The sequence below is a fragment of the Aquarana catesbeiana genome, linkage group LG01 (genome assembly GCF_042186555.1).
Source record: "Aquarana catesbeiana isolate 2022-GZ linkage group LG01, ASM4218655v1, whole genome shotgun sequence".
Classification (NCBI taxonomy): domain Eukaryota; kingdom Metazoa; phylum Chordata; class Amphibia; order Anura; family Ranidae; genus Aquarana; species Aquarana catesbeiana.
Genome location: NC_133324.1, coordinates 286,105,935 through 286,132,702, shown reverse-complemented (window position 1 = coordinate 286,132,702; position 26,768 = coordinate 286,105,935). Strand labels below are relative to the sequence as shown.

The 26,768-nt window shown below is 46.4% G+C and overlaps 1 protein-coding gene across 3 annotated transcripts in view; it reads right to left on the bottom strand.

Moving 5' to 3' along the window:
* Positions 1-26,768, bottom strand: part of GGT5 (gamma-glutamyltransferase 5) — a 173,920-nt gene that overhangs the window by 121,552 nt on the left and 25,600 nt on the right. The gene's annotated exons all lie outside the window — the stretch shown is intronic.

Below are 26,768 nucleotides of genomic sequence, written 5' to 3'. Positions count from 1 at the left end.
TGTGACCACCTCATTTAAAGTCCCAGGTCGACTCTCTCTTTTTTTTTTTGCATCATGTATTAGTGAGACAACTCCGGAGCAATTAGAACAGGATGCACAGCAGACAGCAGCATTAGTCAGTCTGGTGGGGAAGGTGGTGTTAAATATATCAGCAGATCTACTTACAAATTGAAGCCAAGCTCCAGCTAATACTTTATAATCAGTTACAGGAAACAGTTTTATTTTCCATTTGGGATAAAGGTTTTTCATGCATAAACAAAAGCTGCTCATTTTATTCACCCCTGACAGTATTAAAGGAGAAGTACAGCCAAACTTCTCCTCATAGGCGTGCCCACGGGGTGTGCTGGGTGTGCCCAGGCACACCCTAATTATCCCTGTGCTCTCACTGCTAGTGCTAGTTGTGACTGCTGCGAGCCTGCGACATTGTCTGTGTAGCTCATGTCACCACTGGGGTCGGTCCGGGCAAGCAAAAACATCTGTGTGCTGCGAGTGGGAGGTGATTAAGCAGGGACTAGGGAGTCGCTGGGACCACAGCCGCGGAGTAATCCAGCCGCATTTCCCGATGGGTCTTCTATAGTTCCGGCTGCAGGTCCCGCAGGTGGCAGCGGAGTGATATACATCTGCACTCCGTCCACCCACGGCCTCCTCTCTCTCCCTTGGTCCCTTGGAAGAAGCATCAGAGCCTCAGCCTGGATATCGGCAGGCGGGTGGCTCAGTGAGGTGAGCAGTGAGACAGCACTGAGCAGGGCAGGCAGCCAGACACATGATGGACCAAAAAAAAAGTAACTCGATATGAACCCTGCCTGACTTGTCAGCAAGAAAGTAAGTGTGCATTTATATATATATATATATATATATATATATATATATATATATATATATAGCAGCCAGTATCCTGCAGGGGGGAGAAGAAGGGCACACCAGCCCTGGACGACTTTACTGAGAACTCAGTTTCTGCTGATGAAGAAACCGCTGAAGAAGAGAGATGCTGGCAACCAACTCGGTCCAGCCCTGCCCCCTCCCCTTCGGAGCAGGAGGTGGGTTGGTTGAGGGGGAATTGTTAGCATTCTTTGTGATCACACTGTGTGTGATGATCGAGTGAGGGCTGGTGCCAGCATAAGACACAGTGAGAGAGAATAGTGTGTCCCCTCCACGTGTCTTCTTGTCACACTGTCTGTCCTCCTTATGTTAGTCTGCCCCTCCTCTTGTTATCCTGCCAACCTCCTGTCACACTGCCCAGGTACCCCCCCTCCTGTAATACTGCCCAGATACCCCCCTCCTGTAATACTGCCCAGGTACCCCCCTCCTGTAATACTGCCCAGGTACCCCCCTCCTGTAATACTGCCCAGGTACCACCCCCTCCTGTCACACTGCCCAGATACCCCTCCCTCCTGTAATACTGCCCAGGTACCCCCCTCCTGTAATACTGCCCAGGTACCCCCCTCCTGTAATACTGCCCAGGTACCCCTCTCCTGTAATACTGCCCAGGTACCCCCCTCCTGTAATACTGCCCAGGTACCCCCCTCCTGTAATACTGCTCAGGTACCCCCCTCCTGTAATACTGCCCAGGTACCCCCCTCCTGTAATACTGCTCAGGTACCCCCCTCCTGTAATACTGCCCAGGTACCACCCCCTCCTGTCACACTACCCAGATACCCCTCCCTCCTGTAATACTACCCAGGTACCCCCCTCCTGTAATACTGCCCAGGTACCCCCCTCCTGTAATACTGCCCAGGTACCACCCCCTCCTGTCACACTGCCCAGGTACCACCCCCTCCTGTCACACTGCCCAGGTACCCCCCCTCCTGTAATACTGCCCAGGTACCCCCCTCCTGTAATACTGCCCAGATACCCCCCTCCTGTAATACTGCCCAGGTACCCCCCTCCTGTAATACTGCCCAGGTACCCCCTCCTGTAATACTGCCCAGGTACCCCCCTCCTGTAATACTGCCCAGGTACCCCCCTCCTGTAATACTGCCCAGGTACCACCCCCTCCTGTCACACTGCCCAGATACCCCTCCCTCCTGTAATACTGCCCAGGTACCCCCCTCCTGTAATACTGCCCAGGTACCCCCCTCCTGTAATACTGCCCAGGTACCCCCCTCCTGTAATACTGCCCAGGTACCACCCCCTTCTGTCACACTGCCCAGATACCCCTCCCTCCTGTAATACTGCCCAGGTACCCCCCTCCTGTAATACTGCCCAGGTACCCCCCTCCTGTAATACTGCCCAGGTACCACCCCCTCCTGTCACACTGCCCAGGTACCACCCCCTCCTGTCACACTGCCCAGGTACCCCCCCTCCTGTAATACTGCCCAGGTACCCCCCTCCTGTAATACTGCCCAGATACCCCCCTCCTGTAATACTGCCCAGGTACCCCCCTCCTGTAATACTGCCCAGGTACCCCCTCCTGTAATACTGCCCAGGTACCCCCCTCCTGTAATACTGCCCAGGTACCCCCCTCCTGTAATACTGCCCAGGTACCACCCCCTCCTGTCACACTGCCCAGATACCCCTCCCTCCTGTAATACTGCCCAGGTACCCCCCTCCTGTAATACTGCCCAGGTACCCCCCTCCTGTAATACTGCCCAGGTACCCCCCTCCTGTAATACTGCCCAGGTACCACCCCCTTCTGTCACACTGCCCAGATACCCCTCCCTCCTGTAATACTGCCCAGGTACCCCCCTCCTGTAATACTGCCCAGGTACCCCCCTCCTGTAATACTGCCCAGGTACCCCCCTCCTGTAATACTGCCCAGGTACCCCCCTCCTGTAATACTGCCCAGGTACCCCCCTCCTGTAATACTGCCCAGGTACCACCCCCTCCTGTCACACTGCCCAGATACCCCTCCCTCCTGTAATACTGCCCAGGTACCCCCCTCCTGTAATACTGCCCAGGTACCCCCCTCCTGTAATACTGCCCAGGTACCCCCCTCCTGTAATACTGCCCAGGTACCCCCCTCCTGTAATACTGCCCAGGTACCACCCCCTCCTGTCACACTGCCCAGATACCCCTCCCTCCTGTAATACTGCCCAGGTACCCCCCTCCTGTAATACTGCCCAGGTACCCCCCCTCCTGTAACACTGCCCAGGTACCACCCCCTCCTGTCACACTGCCCAGATACCCCTCCCTCCTGTAATACTGCCCAGGTACCCCCCTCCTGTAATACTGCCCAGGTACCCCCCCTCCTGTAACACTGCCCAGGTACCCCCCCTCCTGTAACACTGCCCAGGTACCCCCCTCCTGTAACACTGCCCAGGTACCCCCTTCCTGTAATACTGCCCAGGTACCCCCCCTCCTGTAATACTGCCCAGGTACCCCCCTCCTGTAACACTGCCCAGGTACCCCCTTCCTGTAATACTGCCCAGGTACCACCCCCTCCTGTCACACTGCCCAGGTACCCCCCCCCCTCCTATCACCAGTGGCGTATCCAGGGTATGGCAGATATGGCAAGTGCCATGGGCGCCATATGAAGGGGGCGCTCCTGAGTGGCTGGGCAGCAAGGCACTTGCAGAGATCTCTTCTTAAAATGGCCCTATCACCACTGTTACTCACTGCCAGCCTGGTGTGGGATCCTGGCCAGCAGAGAGTGCTTTAGGTCGTTCACCACTGGCCCCTGGCTCACTGCCCAAACTGGTTGCAATGCACGGCCCGCCTGGCGTCTAACAACCAGTGACTTCACTGAGGAGAGAAGCAGAGATCAGCGTTCAGAGCGCCCACTGCTTAGCTCCTCCCACCTCCTCCCTGCTTCTTCTCCGACATGCACAATAATCATGTGAGGCACTGACTGCAGTGCACAAAGGGAGAGAGGAGTTTAGGCAGTGGTGTCCCCCTAGGTTCATTGCAAAATAAGCTGCAGTGCAGGAGAGGGGAAGGAGCCGGGAGGTGCACTGTGCTCTCCCTCTTCTCCATATTCACAGTCCTGACACTGCAGCTCTTCTCTTCCAGTGGCTCTGTGTATGTATAGGAGCGCCCTGCAGCTTCCCCCCCTCCTGTTCTGTCATTGAAGCAGCAGAAAGGAACCAGCAGCCTCATATTATAGGAACGGCTGCCACAGGACAAGAAAGAGTTAACAGCAGGAGCTGATCCACCTCCTGCTGCTTACTGAGCCAATGGGCGCTGCTGTAACACGCCCCTTTCTCAAGCCACCCCCTTTGATTAAGAAGTACAGGGTACTGGAGCCATGCTGGAGCCTGGAGATTGAGAAAGAGAGGAGCTGCTGTGGGGACTGGGGAGGGGACAGAGAAGGAGGAGAAATGAGTAGGAGAAGCAGAAGAATGTATTCAGGTGAAGGAAATATGGAGGATGTGCACAGGAAGAGACATTTACTACAATGCTCCTCTCATTATTTTCTCTGATGTATTCTGTATTCCTCTTCTCTCTCCCTCCACCCTGCCCCCCCCTTCTCTCTCTCTCTCCTCCCTTCCCTCCCCCCCAGTTCTCCCCCCCCCTTCCATCTTCTCTCCCCCCTCCCTTTTTTCCCCTCTTGCCATAACCAGTATAAACACTGTAAATATTACAATAAAATACAATGCTGTGCTTCCTTCTTTACCTTAGTGTTTCAATTTAAATGTAATTGCATAATTTAAAGCAGTTGTATACTGCTGGGCTTTTTTTTTTACCATGCAAAGTAAAGGTATAATCTGCTAGTATGGATCGCATACTAGCACATTATGTTAAACTTACCTTAAAACAAACCCTTCCACACCCAGAAGTCAGCGCAGAAGGTGCTCTCATTTTTACTCATCTCGCTTCTGGGTTCGCAGGCTCTGTGACTGGCCTAAAGGCCTGAAGTCACTCCCGTGCATGCGCGCGGGAGCCACCATTTATGGCACAGGGTTCTGGTCTTCTTCGAAGCGCATGCGCCAGTGATGTCACTGGCTCCATGTAATGTAAATATCTTCTAAACTGTACATGTTTAGGAGATACAGTATTTACTGTACCTATAGGTAAGCCTTATTATAGACTTACCTATATGTAAAAGGCAGTAAAGGAAGTTTACTTCCACTTTAAGTGACGGTGGAGCCCTCCCTCTGAATACCATATACTGTATATGTGGTGTCCTGTAAACCAAATATACAACTTGATATCTTTCCAACAAATAACAATATCAAAATATAAAATTGCAGCATATTAGTGACATTGACACCCCCTCAAGAAATAAAATAACTCCACTTACAATAGGGGGTGTCACCATCACTAATATACTACAATTTTATATTTTGAAATTTTGCCTTGTTAGGTGTTTTTTTGTTAAGGTTATCTGAAAGATGGGTTTTTAAATGTTTTGACAGGGGCACAGTTTCAGTGCTTGCCATAGGCGCCATTTTCACTAGATACGCCTCTGCCTGTCACACTGCCCAGGTACCCCCCTCCTGTAATACTGCCCAGATACCTCCCTCCTGTAATACTGCCCAGATACCCCCCTCCTGTAATACTGCCCAGATACCCCCCTCCTGTAATACTGCCCAGATACCCCCCTCCTGTAATACTGCCCAGGTACCACCCCCTCCTGTCACACTGCCCAGGTACCCCCCCCTCCTGTAATACTGCCCAGGTACCACCCCCTCCTGTAATACTGCCCAGATACCCCCCTCCTGTAATACTGCCCAGATACCCCCCTCTTGTAATACTGCCCAGGTACCCCCCCCCCTGTTGTAATACTGTCCAGATACCCCCCTCCTGTAATACTGTCCAGATACCCCCCTCCTGTAATACTGCCCAGGTACCCCCCCTGTAATACTGTCCAGGTACCCCCCCCTGTAATACTGCCCAGGTACCCCCCCTGTAATTCTGCCCAGGTACCCCCCCTCCTGTAATACTGCCCAGGTACCCCCCTCTTGTAATACTGCCCAGGTATCCCCCCTCCTGTAATACTGCCCAGATATCCCCCTCCTGTCACACTGCCCAGGTGCCCCCCACTCCTGTAATACTGCCCAGATACCCCCCCTCCTGTCACACTGCCCAGGTACCCCCCACTCCTGTAATACTGCCCAGATACCCCACCCTCCTGTCACACTGCCCAGGTGCCCCCCACTCCTGTAATACTGCCCAGATACCCCCCCTCCTGTCACACTGCCCAGGTACCCCCCACTCCTGTAATACTGCCCAGATGCCCCCCCTCCTGTAATACTGCCCAGGTACCCCCCCTGTAATACTGCCCAGATACCCCCCTCCTGTAATACTGCCCAGGTACCCCCCCCCGTAAAACTGCCCAGATACCCCCCTTCTGTCACATTGCCCAGGTACCCCCCTCTCCTGTCACACTGCCCAGGTACCCTCCCCCTGTCACAATGCCCACCTCCTATCACAATTCTAGGTCCCCCTCTCCAATTACAATGCCAAGGTGCCATCTGTGTCCTAGCAAAGAGTCACTTGAGTTCCTGTGCCCCACCTTGGTGTAAGCTGTGTGTTCAGCTCATACTGCACACTGGAACAGTGCTTGCAGAGCACCGACATTCATTTGAATTTGTCACTGTCAGTGGGTACTACACCTACTAAAAGCAACAGAGGGTGTAATTGAATCTGTGGCATGTAAATGTATAAAAAAAAATGTGTGTGTGTGTATATATATATATATATATATAATATGCGTACACACACGCATGTGTGTTTAAGCTTTGGTTGAGGGTGCACACCCTAATGCAACAGGCTGCGCACGCCTATGCTTCTCCTGCAGATCACAGGAGTGCAGTTCGTTCTGCACTCCTGTGAGCCATTTTCACCCAACAGCGGGCTGAGGCCCACTGTCTGCTGATGTCACAGAGCCGGTCTAGGCTGGAGAAAGTTTACAACCATATGGTTGGGATCCACCCAGCACCTAGCTCAGCTTCTTAGCAAGCCTGGTGCAGCTGCTCCCGTCCCCTCCACAGCCCAGCGCTGCAGTGAGCACAGGGGGGCGGAGAAGACAGTGGTGATTGACAGTCACCAGCTCTCTGCTCACAGAGCACTGAGAACTGAGCAATCAGTGGTGTTTAATCACTCGGTTCTCAGTCTTCTCTTTTAAGTGTTTTTTCTCATCCATGTAAATTGATTAATTCTCCTGGAGAGCTTGTGCTTTTGAAAAACAACAGACATGCTGGTTGGATCACCAGATAAAAATAAAAAAAAGAAAGCCTACAAAAGGAAACAAATACAGCAATCACATCTAAGAATTGGTAAACTGCAATATAATAAAGGTTTGCTTTGGGGTTTAGTACTGCCTTAAGCAGTTAAGCCTCGTACACACAATCGGATTGTTGGCCAAAAAAAACGTGGAATTTTGGCCGAAGGGCGTTGGCCCAAACTTGTCTTGCATACACACGGTCACACAATTGTTGGCCAACAAATACGAACGCAGTGACGTACTACGTTGTTTTTCAGCTCTTTAGCGCCACCCTTTGGGCTCCTTCTGCTAATTTCGTGTTAGAAGTTTGGTGAGTGTTGATTCGTGCTTTACTTTTCACGCTTTTCATTTATCGCTTTTCAGTCTGCGTTTTTCATTTCGTGCTTTTCAGTTCGTTTATGAACAGAAATTGCGGAATTGGAGGAGATAACGTGTTATTTATTATTGGCCTTGGAGTTATTGCTTTGACATTATTTTTTGGTTGAATAATGATTTGATTTGGTATATTTTCTATATTTTTGGATGCATAGAATGCACTTTTAGGTTAAGTTCTATTGGCAGACAGCATGTCTAATTTTATTTGTTTTCTTTTTTTAATGCACAATAAAAAAATTGTGGAGAATAATACTTGGCTATGTGTTTTACTTCAAATGACAGTTTGGGAGTAGGCAGTTACATTTTAAAAAATACAATGTAAAATTAACAAGGGACACCAACATAGTTGTATCTTTGATCTTAAAAACTATGGGTCTTGTGTTAACTTGGCCAAAAAAAACAAAAAAAAAAAAACATAATAATATTATTCTTGATATCACTAGAAAAAAAGCCTTTGAAAATTTGTTTGCAATAACTCCATCAGTATCACCAGAAAAGCAGCTTCATTATTATCCCATTAAAGAAGAAGAGAATGTGCGCTGCATTTTCAAGATTTCATAATTTGCCACGTCACAAATGTTAATTCTCCATTACGAGCGCTAGTTTACAAGACCGACCGCTTCTGGCTCGTCCTTGCTTCCGAGCATGCGTGTTTGTACGTTGGACTTTTGTCCGACGTACTTGTGTACACACAATAGGAAAATCCGACAACACACATTTGTCCGCGGAAAATTTGAAAACCCGCTAGCCAACATTTGTTGGCGGAAAGTCCGACAACAATTGTCCGATGGAGCATACACACAATCGGATTTACCGCCAACAGCCTGTCATCAAACATTTCCTGTCAAAAAGTCCGATCATGTGTACGCGGCTTAACAGAAACAGTTTTGTTCCTTCTGGGATAAAGGTGTTACAAAAAAAAAATAGATAAATAAAAGTTGATCATAGTAAGCATCCCTGTCAGTGGTAAATGGTTTGTCTCAACCCTCTAACTCACCGGTCTCACACTGGTGGCCCTCCAGCTGTTGGGAAACTACAAGCCCCATGAGGCATTGCAGGGCTGACAGTTACAAGCATGACACCCACAGGAAGAGGCATGATGGGACTTTGTAGTTTCGCAACAGCTGGAAGGCCGCCAGTTTTTAGACCCCTGTTCTAACAGCTACATCTGCAGGACACCTTGTTCTGTGGAAAAACAACAGACTTACTGACAGGATCATCAGGTGAAAATAAAAGAAAGAAAACAAGAAAACGAATGCAGCCATTGCATCTAAATAATTTCTAAGCTGCAATATAATAAATGTTTGCTTTTGAGTTTAATACCACTTTAAGGGGGTGGGGTTTTTATTTTGCATACCTTTCATGGAAAAGGTTGTAGACGTTGCTTGCAAATAACACATTTTCACTGGGAAAAAAAAAATCCAACAACCAGGGAAAATGGATACACCTGGAAATTATTCTCTAACTGAACAAAGACAGGAAAGGGCAATTTATAGTGAGATTAGTTTAAGTATTGATGAGATGTTAATGTGTTTCACGCTTACAATAAGACTATGCCAAGCTCATTGTGTGCTGCTACTTTTACAAGCATATTTGAGGACATGTGCTTATGTCATCAGAAAGCTGATGAATATTTACAATAGAGAGCTCAACAAGACAACTTACCTGTATGTGCAGTATATTTATGATGTAAGTTCTCAGCCCCTAATGCTGCTATAACAAGAGAACCCTTCATTGACTGGGATCTAGATAGAGCCTCCTAAAACGATTTCGTTTTTTCAGTCAATGAAGAGTTTTTTTTTCCTTGTAGGAAATGTAACATTTGTCATATTAACTCTTTCAGGGGGCGAAAATGTGAAATTTTCTACTCTACCCAGATGAATAGGTTCTATAATATAGAGTCATTTATTACATGCTCTACAGAGTTTGTCGTATATATGATCCAATGTCCATGCTCCAAACAGTACATTGGGCGCACCAAAAGAGCTTTACATGTGCGTCTGGATGAACATGTAGGAAATATTAAGATGCGGGTTTACTAAACATAATTTATCTAGGCATTAGGCCAAACATCACGATAAAAAACTCAAAGGGACCCTCTTTTTACCCATTGACAAAATTTGTCCCTACTGGAGGGGTACTAATAAGATTAGATCAGATTCTAGGCTCGAAACAAAATGGATTTTTGACATGAGATTTTATGTGCCCTGGCTTAAACGTCGATCGGAACATAAACTGCTTTATTAATAATGCTTAAAATTATTTTAGTTTTTAATTCAGTTGTCATTTTTAATTTCTTAGGTTTCATACATTTTCTATATGTGTTAATATATATATAGATTGCATATTTTAGCCTTTATATTACGTATGTTTTATGTGTTTTTTTCAACTTTAAATTTTAATTTCATTACTTATGTCCATTGAGATTTAATTGTGTATGCGACGTCCAGCTTGGCTTCCAACACTTGCTCTTTGCTGTAGCCTATGTTAATATATGTAGTAGTGATGTCATATTCTGCCATTAGTTGGCAGTGGTATCCATAATATATATCTCTTTGGTTTCCTCTATATTCTCTGTCTTGCTAGGGTGGCCAGCAGTTAAAATGACGGCGCCCATATGTTCCCATCACTGTAATCTGAGCTGCCCTTAGTTAAGATGGCGCCGTGGGACTATTTAAATGATGTACGTGATGACACGATCACAGCAGCCAATCCCCAAACGACGTCCTGTTGTGACAAAACGCGTAGGGTCGGGCCTGTGATACTGACGTCATCACGTTTTCCTCTTCGGAAGTTGATGGTTACAGCAAGCAGCGAGCGGAGGAAGTTTGAGGAGACGCCGCTATTTGATCTACTGTGGTACACTGTGCATAAAGATCTTTTATCCTGTAAGTGCAATCTGTTTGAGTATATTAAATTATCTACTTAAATACTACACTATGGGAGCCTATTCTGTTTATGTTTTTGAGTGACTTGGATCTAGCAGCTCCAGACATCTATACAGGTTTTTGGGAGACCGAATTCCCTTTACTTGGTGAGACCACCTTGGTGGTCAATTAAGTCGGTAAGCAGATTACATACTCACTTGTGTGTAAAGCAATCTGAAGAAGGGATCTCTCTTCACGATTTTTCCTTGACATCTTGTTTCTGCACCTGTATGAAAATCTACCAGTTAACCCTTCATCACATGAATATCCATTTGGGACTGTGCTTCAGTTTCTCAATTTCCATTCTTGGGACACTGCCTTAGTCTTTTTTCTCAGACTTTTTTCACCATTGCATTTGAGAATTTCTATATGGTGTTAAGATATTTTTTATGCACTCATGAATATTTTTTTATTGATTCCTCAGTATTCAATATTGTTGATTGTATATTATAATTCTCACCATTTTGAGCATGTTGTTAATTTATTACTTGTTATTTTATTAGAGCACGCTATTGGTAACGTTGATTGTATATTATAATTCTCACCATTTTGAGCATGTTATTAATTTATTACTTGTTATTTTATTAGAGCACATTATTGGAAATGCATTTGATGCGTTTCCCATCTTATTTAGTTGTAGTTTCCCACTTCCACGTTTTGAAATTCTAGTTTAGTTTTGTCTTTTTTCAGACTTTTTTCACCATTATCTGAATTTTACCTTTTCCTTTTTCAAGGTATTGGGAATATATTTTGCAAAAAGCGCTGCACCCAGATTTTGTCCACTTATTTGAGTTTTGTATTTAAGACTTTTTGGTGCTGGCAGCTTTTTATTTGTTTTATTCATTTTTAGTTTGTCATATTTATTTCTAGTGCAGCGTTAACCTTTGTTTTTTTTTACAATTTTATAATGGTTTTGGCCCAAGCTTGGAAATTTCGTTATGTTTTAGATCAGAGAGTAGAAAATACGCCATTCTGAGCAATTGTCCATTAACAATCTCTGGTTGTTTTGTTTGTATTTTCTTTTTTTTTTTTTTTTTTTACTCTTCTTTTTTCACAAAACATCTTATATGGGCTAAATATAATATAACTGTCTTCATTTTTCTATATGCCTTATGTACAATATTTGTGCTGTTGGTTGATATGCATATCTTTTTTATTATGTACATTTACCTAATATCCTTGTCAATAAAAAAAGTTTGAATTAAAAAAAAAAAGTCTTCATCCAACTGTGTTCTGGGGAGTCTCCATGTGTGTGTGTCAGTCGGGCAGGACTGGGAAGAGAAAAAAAACCGCCATGTGAGGCTGGTGACAGCCAGGAGGGCTAGCATTTTTGCAGCAGTAGAACTGGGCTCAATGTCTACAATGAAGCAGATGGTCAAGAGAGATACTGTTCACTCCACAATGTACTAAATGAACTGGGAGTTCCTAGCCTGTAATGGGCTCTTGCTGAATTAACAAGGTGACTGTTAGTTCCACCAGGAGTGGTCAGCATGTGCTGTACATAGTGAACCAATTTTGTGCAGGAGGAAGTAAAAATAGGATCTTTGTAAATAGGGAGGAAGTTATCCATTGTTCTGTTTTAGACTTTTTTCAAGTTGAGCATCCTATAAGTCCCTACCCTATCCAAGTTATCATCCTCTAATAAAACAACAAAAAAACAAGCCAAGGATTGTTTTCTGCATTGAGTGAATGAAGGAAATGCTGTATGACTGGTTGTGCAGCAATGGGGAACCCTAACTTCAGCAACTCCTACAGGGGTAGTGCTACATATGGAATGTGGAATTGTGTATATTTGGGTTTGTGTGTTAAATAAAGGGGTAGAATGAATTAAAGGGGGGTGCTGTCACTAAGTTGTAAATACTCCTAACACCTGTGCTTTTCACACTTTGCGCTACCCACTCTTGACTCCTATATTTTGTATGTTACTCCCTTTGGACCCCTGCGCTTTGTACATTACTCACTCCTGACCCCTACACTTTGAAAGTTACCCACTTATGATCCTTTCACTGTGAACAGACCCCTGAACACTGTACATCACCTACTCCTGAACCCCTACACTCTGTAAGTTACCCTCTCTCAACCCCCAGTGCTCTGTACCTTACCAACTCCAGACCCCTGCACATTGTATGTAGGTGTGACGCACACTGGGCGTGGGCAAGACAATTAGAAAAACATCTCAGAATTTACAATATGTCAAAGAATTGCGGCTGTTTGAGAGCAAAGGGAGGCTCTGCCAAATACTAGTATATTGGTTCCCACGAAAGTGCTTGAGGAATGTCATTTTCAATGCTGTTACATTTGTAGTATCGTGTTTATTTCCACTGCATTGGAAGCATTTCTTAATTTCTACATTTTTTTAAACGATATTGGCAGTAAGAATGCAAGCTGTAAAGAGTAAAAAACCCACAAAATTACTTGTTTACAGTAGTCCCGGTTTGAGAAGAAACCAGTTCGTTTACCACTGTGTTGCCAAACTGTGCAACCAGTATGAATATTTCACACTGAGTTGTCATGCATATTTATTAGACAGATACAATGTTAAAGCATTCCTATCTTTTGCCAGTGTTCCCCGAAAAATGTGTCCTTATGTGGACTGTTCAGCTTATAAAAAAAAATCACTGGTGCATTATCAGTGAACAAAAACTCTGCTTCAGTTGGACCACTGAGACCCATTTAGTCACCAGTTGGGCACCACCATCATGCTTATGGCACAGCACAGAGGTGGTGAGGCTAGGCTGTCAATTACAGCCCATTGGTCAAAGATACTTCAAGTGTTAGTTCACCTTTACATTAAAAAAAAACCCTCCCCCTTCTCCACTGTACTTACCTCCAGCGATGCCAAGCTGTCAGTGCCCATGCAACTGGTCCGGGGATTTGAAATCCTCACCCTGCTCCTTCTCTGTGCGGAACTTCCAGGGCACACCAAAACAATTCTTATTTGTCAGTGCCTGCATAGTAAATAGCTCTGGTCGGTCCTGGAAGCACTGCACAGAGAAGAGGTGGAAGAGCAGGAATTTCAAATCCCAGAACCATTGGACACTGACAGCTCAGTATCACTGCAGGTAAGTACCGCGGGGATCATGGGCGGTGGGGAGGTTGTACAGTGTTCACTTTTACATTTTTTTCTGTACTAGGTGAACTAACACTTTCAGTCATATGTCACTGCTCTCTGTATATATGAGCAGTCAGGGAAGTGGTTAGAGATAAAGGCATATGAGAAAAAAACAGTTTTGATTATTCTCTTACATTTAAATTGGTTGTAAAGATTATGTATAATTATCTAAATGGAATGGGTCTCCTAGCAAGGTCCTCCGCAATGCTGGGCTGAGAGAAAGAGACCGCCAAGAAATCTTCCCATGAGAACTGGTTAGATATGATTTCTAAAATGCATAAATGCACTAAATCTATGGCAGTGAAAGAAACAGTTGTTAAACTCCACACCAGGTGGTACTACACTCCTTTAAAACTACACAGGTTCTATCCATGGTCCCAGAAAAATGCTTCAGGGGATGCCCAGACAGGGGTACACACCTACATATTTTTTGGAGCTATATTGAGGATTTGTAGAATGGCAGTGTATTGCCCCGTACACACGGTCAGACTTTGTTCGGACATTCCAACAACAAAATCCTAGGATTTTTTCTGACGGATGTTGGCTCAAACTTGTCTTGCATACACACGGTCACACAAAGTTGTTGGAAAATCCGATCGTTCTAAACGCGGTGACGTAAAACACGTACGTCGGGACTATAAACGGGGCAGTGGCCAATAGCTTTCATCTCTTTATTTATTCTGAGCATGCGTGGCACTTTGTCCGTCGGATTTGTGTACACACGACCGGAATTTCCGACAACGGATTTTGTTGTTGGAAAATTTTATATCCTGCTCTCAAACTTTGTGTGTCGGAAAATCCGATGGAAAATGTGTGATGGAGCCTACACACGGTCGGAATTTCCGACAACAAGGTCCTATCACACATTTTTCGTCGGAAAATCCGACCGTGTGTACGGGGCATAAGTATGACCCGGTCTGGCCAATCCAACAGACAAACAAGAAAAAGGCCTAGTGCGCAAGGCACAGCATAAACCCTCCTTATTGTGAGGACAGACCAGGAAGTATTTAAAAATTAGTAAACTGTAAAACCCTCAAAATCCTGAAGGGTTACGCTGTGATTTGCGCACTAGGCCTTTTTCTTATTTTTTGGAGCTATGGGGCGATCAGATCAATCTGGCAGAGAGTCTCTTCCAAGGTTGCCCTGATCACGGACATACAAATGACTCTGACACATCGAATGTGTCTTTTTTTTTGCTGACCTACCTGACGTGTCCCCTCCAGAACAAAAATTGTCTCACACCTTGATTAGTGCGGTTCACTGGGCTATTGCACTGTTCTGGCGCACCCCTAGTGTCCCTTGGCATCAGATCCTAAAACGAATGGTGGTAATACAGCTCATGGAACTGAGGGGGGGGGGGGGCAGAAATGTGTGGACTGCCAGAGAATGCCAGACACAAGTAATGTAAAATAATGTAATTTATTTAAAAGATAAGTGAACAACAAAAGATATAAACGCACCTCCAACATACCAAACTGTGTAAAACAAATCTAATAACTAAATAGTGACCCACAAAGAACAACTGTCTAAACTAAGTATATACAGCAGATAGGGAATACCAAAATCGTTATCGTAGCCGAGCCAGGGTCATACACAGTAGATCAAGCATCGGGAGTTGGGAGCAAGACAGGGTGGGAAAAGGGTAACAGGAGATGGAGAGAGCAGGTGGGATGGGATCAGGCTGCAGGGCAGGGGTCCAGGAACGGATGCAGGGTTCAGGAACACAGGGTACAGGATTTAGCAAACACATGCCAGGGCACATGGATAGAATACCAGGGCGATAAGTGCCACCAGCAGATGAAACCTTTCCTGACAGTACCCCCCCCCCCCCTTGAAGGAGTGACCTCCGGATGCTCCAACTAGTCATAGCTGCAAAAAGTTCATGACATCAAGCCGCTCCTTGGTTAAAGGATCATCAGAGGCGGGCTGGAACACAGGCATATCAAGCTGAGCAGCGGGCAGAGACACATCAAACTAGGCAGCAGGCGGAGGCACATCAAGCTCCCAGCGGGTAGAGGCAATGGAAAAAAGGAAACCCGCCGATCCAGGTGAGGAAGCCTAATAATCCAGCAGGTGCTCGCCTCGCCTCACCTCTGCACACAATTAAATTAGAAGAAATGGCCGCACACCACTGTAGATCAAAATCCTCTTTATTTGGACATCCCAAAAATTACAGGCATCAGAATTCTGGGTAGACGCATTTCACACTCTTCACGTGCGCTTAGTCATTACTAGGTAGAGGCACATCAAGCTGGGCAGCGGATTGAGGCACATCAAGCTTGGCAGCAGGTAGAGCCACATCAAGGGCAGCGGGTAGAGGCACATTAAGCTAAGCAGCGGGTAGAGGCACATCAAGCTGAGCAGCGGGTAGAGGCACGTCAAGCTGGGCAGCGGACAGAGGCACATCAAGCTCGGCATCAGGCATTGGATCATCAGACTGGATGGAAGGCAGAGGCACTGGAACATCAGGCCAATCAGAAGGTACTGGAACATCAGGCCGAACAGTGGGCACTGGAACATCAGGCCGGACACCGGGCACTGGAACATCAGGCTGGACAGCGGGCACTGGAACATCAGGCCGGACAGCAGGCACTGGAACATCAGGCTGGACAGCAGGCACTGGAACATCAGGCCGGCATCAGGAACTGGATCATCATCATCGGACAGCAGGCACTGGAACATCAGGCCAGGCAATGGGCACTGGAACATCAGGCCAGACAGAGGGCACTGGAACGTCAGGCCGGACAGAGGGCACTGGAACATCAAGCTGGATATCGGGCTTTGGATCATCAGACTGCACAACAAGCACTGAAACATCAGGCCAGGCAGCGGGCACTGGAGCGACAGGCTGAACAGCAGGCACTGGAGCAACAGGCTGGGCAGCAGCAGCAGTGAGCTGGGCATCAGGAACCGATTTAGCAAGCATCGTATCAGCAGGCTGGGTAACGCTACTGGCCCAGTAGACTGGGTAACAGGCAGCGGCTTAGCAAGCTGGGTGACGGGCACTGGCTCAGCAGCCTGGGTAACGGACACAGGCTCAGCAGGCTGAATAACGAGCACCTGAACTTCAGGCTGGACCATGGGCACTGGAACGTCAGGCTGGACCGCGGGCACTGGAGCATAAGGCTGGACCGTGGGCCCCGGATGGAATGTCAGGCTGGACCGTGGGCCCCGGAACGTGGGCACCGGAGCATCAGGCTGAACAGCAAATACTGGATTAGCATCAGGCCAGACAGAAGGCAGAAGGTTGGCAGGGTTAGGTGGGTCATCAGGTTCAGGACCATCAGAGGCTAGCCTAACCCCATTGCCAATCATGGAGACAGGCTGGAGTGGATCGGCTGGCGTGGAGGCAGACTGGAGCGGATCGGCTGGCGTGGAGGCAGACTGGAGCAGATCAGCTGGCGTGGAGGCAGACTGGAGCAGATCGGCTGGCGTGGAGAAAGACTGGAGCAGATCGGCTGGCGTGGAGAAAGACTGGAGCAGATGAGCTGGCGTGGAGGCCGACTGGAGCAGATCGGCTGGCGTGGAGGCAGACTGGAGCAGATCAGCTGGCGTGGAGGCAGACTGGAGCAGATCGGCTAGCATGGAGGCAGACTGGAGCAGATCAGCTGGTGTGGAGGCAGGCTGGAGCAGATCAGCTGGCGTGGAAGCAGACTGGAGCAGATCAGCTTGTGTGGAGGCAGGCTGGAGTGGATCGGCTGGTGTGGAGGCAGGCTGCAGCGGATTGGCTGGCATGGAGGCAGGCTGGAGCGGATCGGCTGGCGTGGAGGCAGGCTGGAGCAGATCGGCTGGCGTTGAGGCAGGCATGGAGGCAGGCTGGGATAATGGCAAGATTGTATGAGTTGGAAAAAACTTCAGTTTCTTCTTTGGTTTAGCCAAGAAGAAACTGTAAGTTCTGTAAGTGACTGCAGGGCTGTAAGTAGGGGGTGCAGCTGGTTGAAGAGAAGGGCTGGAGTACGGTATAGAAGAGGGAGCAGTTGCTAAGGGGGATCTTTGTGGAATTGTTGTAGGCAGCAGAGAGGAGGCAGATGGGTTAAAGGCAGGATAGGTGCAGCAAGTGTGTCAGGGAAGGTTCCATCCGCTGATGACACTGCCTGATATTTGGCATGCAGTACTGTGGTCCACCAGCAGGTATCTCCTAGCAGTCTGCTGTTTCCCCTGTTGGTAGTATTATGTGATCTTTGGGCCGCAGTACTGGCGTCCACCAGCGGGTGGTTCTTGGCAGTGTGGGGCCGACATCATCTCCTGCAATAGGGCATCACCAGAGTCTGATTGAGATGTGTATAAATACCCGGCAGACACACTTATGCCTTGCCTTGGTATCTTTCCTTGTGCCCTGATCCTGAACCTAAGAAGCTCTGTACCTGTACCTGATCCTGACCCTGTTCCTGTCTGTTACCTGTACCCTGAGCCTTGTACCTGTACCCGTCCCTCCTGTGATCCATCCATCCTCTCCTTGTCCTGTTTGTTTTCCCTTTCCCTAGCTGCTGACTTCCCGTTGAGGACCCTGGCCTGGCCCTGTTTATGATTCTGGTATTCCCCATTACTTGTATATATTGGTCTGTTACTATTATTATTTGAGGGTTTCTGTTTGGTATTGGTTGTTGTGCTATTGGAGGTGGTTGTATTTATATTTATTCACTTATCTTTAATAAATCATATATTTTCACCCTACCTGCGTTTGTTCCTCTGTTGCTGTCCACACAGCTCTGGTCACACCTGATACTTGACAGAATACCAAGGCCCATCCTTGACCAGAAGTGGCTGAACAGAGGAATTAGCCTGGTTCTGTTTACTTCTGTGAGATGAATTTAGATGTTATTAGTTACTATGCTCTGCTGGCATCAGAGAGTGGTTAATATCTCTGCCAGACATTGAAGGAGTGGACTAGTGACCAGCTGTTTGAAATCATGCATTTAGCACACTCCCTAGTGGATTAGGGTTGTTTGCTGTTTGGGGATGTGCAGCCTTTAATTCAAATATGTACAGAGCTGGCCCTGCCCAGTATTCCCAAAGGCCGTAATGACTTTTCTCCACCTTTTAGTGTTAATCAGGTCGTATCTTTAGTATGGCTTTTGGAAGATGACTCCGCTTGCTTTTTTGAACATTACCTAGCTTGTTCCAAACATGTGATAAAAGAGTGTGTTGATTCGGTACAGTCCCTTGTCAGACAGGCAGAATGTAAACTGCAGTTTGTCCAACCAGTGCTCCAAGCATGGTCTAATATCTTGCAATCAACCACAGCCAGCCCACAACAAACCATATCTGCTACCAGACACCTGCCTGCCCAAGAGTCTTTTCCTCCATCACCCATGGCAACCTCAGTTTCAGCTCAATATACTCTACTCCCCACCAAATATCAATACCCTGTTTCTTCCTGCTGCACCTATCCTGCCTTTAATCCACCTGCCTCTTTCCCGCTGCCTACAATCTCTCAAGAACTTACCCCCAGCTACTGTTACCTCTTCCCTGCCATATTCCAACCCTCCTTTCCAGTCTGCTTCATCCCCTACCTACAGTCCTGCAGTTACCTATAGGACTTCAGTAGCTAGACCTAAAAAGAGACGGAAGTTCTTTCCTACCCATTTGATCCTGCCAGTAACCCAACCTGCCTCCACACCAGCTAATCCACTCCAGCCTGATGTTCCAGAGCCCGCTTTCCAGTCTGATGTCCCGGTACCTGCCTTCCAGTCTGATGTCCCAGTGCCTGCCTTTCAGTCTGATGTCCCGGTGCCTGCCTTCCAGTCTGATGTCCTGGTGCCCGCCTTCCAGTCTGAAATCTCGGTGCCCACCTTCGAGTCTGGTGTCTCGGTGCCCGCCTTCCAGTCTGATGTCTCGGTGCCTGCCTTCCAGTCTGATGTCTCGGTGCCCGCCTTCCAGTCTGATGTCTCGGTGCCCGCCTTCCAGTCTAATGTCTCGGTGCCCGCCTTCCAGTCTGATGTCTCGTGCCTGCCTTCCAGTCTGATGTCTCGTGCCTGCCTTCCAGTCTGATGTCTTGGTGCCTTCCTTCCAGTCTGATGTCCTGGTGCCTGCCTTCCAGTCTGATGACTCGGTGCCCGCCTACCAGTCTGATGACTCGGTGCCCGCCTTCCAGTCTGATGTCTTGGTGCCTGCCTTCCAGTCTGATGTCCTGGTGCCTGCCTTCCAGTCTGACACCCCAGTGCCTGCTGTCCAGTCTGACATCCTGGTGCACATGTTCCTGTCTGAAGTTCCGGTGCCTGTGTCCCCACTTGAATTTCCGGTGCCTGTGTCCCCGCTTGAAGTTCCGGTGCCTGTGTCCCCGCTTGAAGTTCTGGTGCCTGTGCCCCTGCTTGAAGTTCCGGTGCCTGTGTCCCAGCCTGAAGATCCAATGTCCCAGCCTCAGCCTGAAGTTTTGGTGCCCGTGTCTCAGCCTGTCATGCCAGTGCCATCACCCGACTTTCGGTGGCAGCGCTTGCTGATCCGGGGCCCATTACTCAGCTTGCTGAGCCAGTGCCTGTTAACCAGCCTGATGTCCCAGTGCCTGCTGCCCAGCCCAATGACCCGGAGCCTGCTACCCAGCTCAATGACCCAGAGCCTGCTGCCCAGCTCAATGACCCGGAGCCTGCTGCCCAGCGTGATGTGCCTGCTGCCCAGCGTGATGTGCCTGCTGCCCAGCATGATGTGCCCCTGCCCGCTGCCCAACTTGATGTGCCCGCTGCCCAACTTTATGTGCCTGTTGCTGAGCTTGTTATGTCTACGCCTGCTGCCCAGCTTGAGCTGCCCGTCGCCTGGTTTGATACTTTGGACTGTCTTCATACCCAGCTTAGTGTGACTCTGCCCGCTGCCCAGCTTGATGCCATGGACTTGTCCCAGCAGCAGCTAGTTGGAGCGTCCGGAGGCCGCTCCTTTGAGGGGGGGGTACTGTTAGGGAAGGTTCCATCCGCTGATGACACTGCCTGATATTTGGCGTGCCGTACTGTGGTCCACCAGCAGGTGTCTCCTGGCAGTCTGGAACTGCCAGGGGAGCTTTCCCCTGTTGGTAGTATTATGTGATCTTCGGGCCGCAGTACTGGCGTCCACCAGCGGGTGGTTCTCGGCAGTGTGGGGCTGACATCATCTTCTGCGATCGGGCATCACCTGAGTCTGATTGAGATGTGTATAAATACCCGGCAGACACACTTATGCCATGCCTTGCCTTGGTATCTTTCCTTGTGCCCTGATCCTGAACCTGATAAGCTCTGTACTTGTACCTGATCCTGACCCTGTTCCTGTCTGTTACCTGTACCCTGAGCCTTGTACCTGTACCCGTCCCTCCTGTGATCCACCAATTCTCTCCTTGTCCTGTTTGGTTTCCCTTTCCCCAGCTGCTGACTTCCCGTTGAGGACCCTGGCCTGGCCCTGTTTATGATTCTGGTATTCCCCATTACTTGTATATATTTGTCTGTTACTATTATTATTTGAGGGTTTCTGTTTGGTATTGGTTGTTGTGCACTGAGTGATATTGGAGGTGGTTGTATTTATATTTATTCACTTATCTTTAATAAATCATATATTTTCACCTTACCTGCGTTTGTTCCTCTGTTGCTGTCCACACAGCTCTGGTCACACCTGATACTTGACAAAGTGGAAACAGGATACTGATATTTAGTTGGTAACAGAGTATATTGGGCTGTGACTGTGATTGCCATGGTTGATGGAGAAAGAGACCACTGAGCAGGCAGGTCTCTGGCAGCAGGAATGGGCTGTTGCAATCCAACTGAGGCTAAGCGTAATTGATCTGACCATGCCTGTAGTAAAGGTTGAACAAAATTCGGCTTACATACTACCTGTCTAAACAGGGACTGCACTGCAATAATACACTCTGATAACACCTGCTGAGAACATGAGGAATAGTGCTCAAAGAAAGAAACCGGGTCATCCTCAAATAACCACACCAGAGACTCAACCTGATCAAAACTGAAGAGGGGGGGGGATCATCACGTTCTTTTGGAGTACTGGACAAGGCTAGCTCTGCACACACCTGAATCAGAGGCTGAACATCCCCAAACAGCATACGGCCCTGATCAACTAGGGAGTGAGCAAGACTAATGCATTCTAACAGATGATCACTGGCCCATTCCTTCAATATCTGGTGGCAATATTCTTTTTCCTCAGTCACCAGCAAAGAAAAGTATACAACCTCCTCCCGATGCATCTTGACACAAACAGCAGAGCCAAGATGGCTTCCCTGTGCAGCCACTTCTGGTCAGGACTGGCCCTGGTATTATGTCAGGAACTAGGGGGGACCAGAAATGTGTGGACTGCCAGAGAATGCCAGACACAAGTAGTGTAAAATATTATAATTTATTTAAAAGATAAGCGAACAACAAAGATATAAACGCACCTCCAGCATACCAAACTGTGTAAAACAAATCAAATAACCAAATAGTGACCACAAAGAACAACTGTCTAAACTAAGTATTTACAGCAGATAGGGAATACCAAATTCATAATCGTAGCCGAGCCAGAGTCATACACAGGAGATCAAGCAGTGGGAGTTGGGAGCAATACAGGGCAGGAAAAGCGTAACAGGAGACGGAGAGAGCAGGTGTGAAGGGATCAGGCTGCAGTGCAGGGGTCCAGGAACGGATGCAGGGTTCAGGAACACAGGAACACAGGGTCCATGGATAGAATAACAGGGCGATGAATGCAGGCATCTGCCGGGTATATATACACACCTCCTGCAATCAGTCTCAGGTGATGCCTGATTGCAGGAGATTAAGTAAAAGTGGCCTTCGCACTACTAAAAAGAATAGTGTACCAAAAAACACAAATGAAACACAAGCAATAAATAGTGATAAAAGTGAATCAAAACCAGCTGCAAAACCTAATCGTGTTCACAATACACTAAACCAAAAATAAGTAAAATAAGTGATCTCGCGTAGTAATGTATTAACACTCAGACATAGGCTATGGCTGATAGTATAAATAAGGAAAGTCTCAAAAACTAGTAGAAAACTGGAATAAGATAATTCAAGTCCATATGTTGATTCAAATTTAAGGCGTCTCCAATGTTACTACATCCGGTAACAAATGAGCTCACAGAACTCTCACCTCAAATCTGTGTATAAACAGCATCAAAAAGTGAAGATAACCTTTAGCCTTCCTAGGATTCCATTCCGCAACCTTCCGGTTGCAGAATGGATTCTGAGAGGGATTGACCTATACCTGATATACCCTCTACATTCACGTGTCTCATGCTCCGCTGCTGGCTGTTTACTAGCTGTTTGGTTCTAAGAGCCAGGTGGAGAGAGGTGAGAGAGAGAAGGGATCAGTGTTCCTGCAGGCGCTGTCAACTGCAGCTGGGACCGCCGGACCTTTTGGAGCCGGGACTAACTGAACCTACCTGAGCTGTGCCAGAGTAGGAGTAGGAGTATGGAGTAGGAGTAGACAAGGAGGAGAGAGGCAGAAAAAAAGCAAAAAAAGAGGACAAAGTCCAGAGTGAACAAACTTTTATAAAGCAGAGACCTTCTGGATCCAGCCTAAGCCCAGTTTGGATGGAACAGGCTGAACTGACCGTGAACACTTGATGACGCTGGCAGGACTGAGTGAGCAAAAAAGGCTAAACAGCCAGAGACAGCATGAACTGGGCTCAATAGGTTTAATAGGCAGTGACCTAGTAGGCGATAATACACAACAAGAAGTGAAATGTTATACTGCTATATGCTGCGGTAATACTGTGGTGATAGACTGTTAAACAATACTGCTATACAATAGCCCTATAAAGCCCTATAAACTGAGAGACTCTGATCCCCCCACCCTTTTTTGTCTGTGCTTTTATTTTTGTGCTGCTTCTATTTTTTTTTTTTGCCATTAGCAAAAAATTCAACAACTGTGTAGTATCTGCTACAACTAAGCTACACCTACACTATGCTTTGAACTATATATTTGCTATATCCTGTGCTATATTCAGTGTAAAAACTCTGTGCTGGACTCTGCACTGTGCTACACCTTGTGCTATACCCAGTGCTGGGACCTGTGTTAAACTCTATGCTGTGTTGTGCCAAGTACTGATCTCTATGCTAATCTCTGTGCTGTGTTATATTCAATGCTAAACACTCAGTTAAACTGAGTGCTAAATTCTGTGCTGTATTAAATTCAGTGCTATACTTTGTGCTAAACTCTGCACAGTGATTCAGTGATACACTGCTCATCAACACCTGTGCTAGATTGATGCTACCTTCAATTTATATCGCTGTGTTTAGTTTTTCCTGGCTCTATACTTAATGCCACCACCCGTGTTACATCTAGCACTATTATTTTTTTCATTATTTTTCCATATCAAGTACTGTTATTTGTGCTATATCTGGTACAATCCAACTTTGAGTGACAGCAAAAGACACATAATAGTTCCACTTTACGAGTTATACTTGGTGACAACCTATGTGTTATATTCAGAGTAACCCTCTATATTGCTCTCTTTGCTATTGACTGCTATTATCTGTTAATATCGGGAGGAAAACATGACGACTCGCTCAACAACATCACGTTCCAACGCGCAGGCACCAAAACCAAGTAAACACTTAAAGGAACACGCAAAAGGCCGGCTAGCCTCAAAACAAACAACAAAAACAAGCCGAGCATTCAGGCCCAATTAATAAATATCTGACAGGAGACAGAGCACTTGATAAACTCACAGAAAGGTCAGACAGAAGGAGCAGATCGGGCTCCTGAGGTGCCTATTCACCACAAGGGTTTAGCTGATCATCATCCACACATGCTGCTCCCTCCCGCATAGCTCTATGGCATCTCTTTCAGGTTCAGACGGCCCTGAAGATCAGAACCCTGAAATATTATTAGCTATGCAGAGTCTAAAGCAAGAGCTGCCAGGGATGTTTAAAAATTTTGAAAAACCAATTAAGAAAGAGATGACTGCAGTGCGTACTGACCTCAACCATCTACTCTCATGTGTGGAAGATAATTTAACAGCGGAAGGATGAACAGGAAGAAGTGATTAAAGACCTTCAAGAAAAGGTTGCAAAGTTAACTATAGCCCAAAGAGCAGCATTATATAAGATGGAAGACTTGGAAAACAGGAATAGGAGGAATAACCTCTGCCTATGGGGAATACCCGAGATGGTTAAAAACGAGGACTTACAAAACGCAGTTCAGAAAATATTAAATCCTATACAGGGTCGGCCTGAGACTAATACTATCTGTTCTGACAGAACGTATAGGATACGACCAGGAAATGTTGCCATGGAGCTACTATGTTGCAATGGAGCTACTAGAAAAGAGGTATTCTTATGGAAACCAATGGAGACTCCTTTCACTTTATTCATGTCTGATAAACTATAGTACCAAATAGAGTACTGTAAAGATTTTATACGAACACATGTACAATGCATTAAATGGGTTTCTTGTAGAAATATAATAGAACTGGGCATTTCCAGTTCTATTATATTTCTACAAGAAACCCATTTAACGCATTGTACATCCGTTTGTATAAAATCTTTACAATACTCTATTTGGTACTATAGTTTATCAGACACTAATAAAGTGAAAGGAGTGGCCATTGGTTTCCATAAGAATACCTCTTTTCTAGTGGAACAAACAATGACAGATGACCATGGTAGATAACTATTTCTCAGGGGCACGATGGGTGACATACCATTGACTTTAGCTAATAATATACTGCCCGAATATTAAACAATCAACCTTTTCCATCCGTATACTGTCTAGACTGAAAGACTTTGCCAGGGGAGCTATTATATTAGGAGGCGATATTAAAATGCCCTTGGACCCTTTGATGGACACAACTAGAAGTCCTTCAAACATTTCATGTAAATTTCTCTCCCAGGTGAAAAAAAATTTATATAAATATCAATTAGTTGACGTTTGGAGAATCTTAAATCCCATGAAACGTGACTATTCCTATTACTCTAAAACTCATAATTCTTAGTCTAGAATAGATAATATTTTTATAGATCATTACCATCTCCCTTGGATAAAGTCAGCTAATATTGGGGCTAGTACTATTTTGGACAATGCTCTTGTGTCAATTAGTTTGAAATTTCCTGGCCAGGCTAAACAAAAATCTAGCTGAAAATTGAATGACCTTCTTTTCTCTGAAATGATGGATTACACAGACCTCTCAGATGCTTTGTCCTGCTTCTCTGTGGGAGGTCAATAAGGCATATATAAGGGGGAAGTTGATAGAATTAGGTGCAAGGAAGAAAAAACAACAACATCAAAAAATGACAGAGCTTTTACAACAGGTTGCTGATTTAAAGAGGAAACAAACTCTCACTTCAGCGGGCCGCCCTGGTAGATCTTACAAAGAAACGTGAAGAGTTAAAACTTCTGCTCGAAATGGATTTTAAAAGGCGCTCCCAGTTTGGTTTCACAGAGATGGTATGAGTGGGGAGACAAACCAAGTAAAATGTTGGCACGATCACTGCAGTAAAAAAAGACAGCCACTTTTATTTCTACAATTAAATCTCACTGCGGGAAGTTCGTCCACACTGCTACTGACATTGCACAGACTGTTCGTGATTTTTACGCAGACTTGTACAATGTGAGAGGTAAATTAAATCAAAAATTAACAGAGGAAAGACATAAAAAAATTCTACACTATCTACAACAAGCAAAGTTACCTAAACTCTCTAAAGAACGCCTTCAAAAGTTAGAATCTGAATTTACGGTTGAGGAGTTCTATGCAGCCTTAAAGTCAACACCGACAGGTAAAGCACCAGGCCCAGATGGGTACACAATTTCTTATTACAAGAAATTTAGGGAGATTCTTGTCCCACATTTGACTTTTTATGCCAACTCCATTGTGGGATCGGAGGGCTTTTGACTGGAGTCATTTTCTGCATATATAACTGTAATTCTCAAGCAGAGTAAAGATTCATCAAGTTGTGGAAACTATAGTCCAATATCATTACTGAATGTAGACATAAAACTATATGCAAAGGTGTAAGCCACTAGATTACTCCCTTTGATCCCACAATGGATAGGGTTAGACCAGACAGGTTTTGTTTCAGGTCGTGAAGCTAGGGACAATTCCTTACAATCCTTGTCTATACTTTTCCTATGTCGGGAATAGTTCCCAGACCACCCTGTTACTTTCAACTGACGCCGAAAAAGGTTGAACTGGGAATATTTGATTCTGACATTGAAATCTCTCAGTATAGGCCCAAGAATGAATGCTGTGATAAAGGACGCTCCCGATACAATCATTAAAAATGCAAAAAGTGATTTATACAAATAGTATGTATACATTCAAAACTGTGTATAAACGTGTATT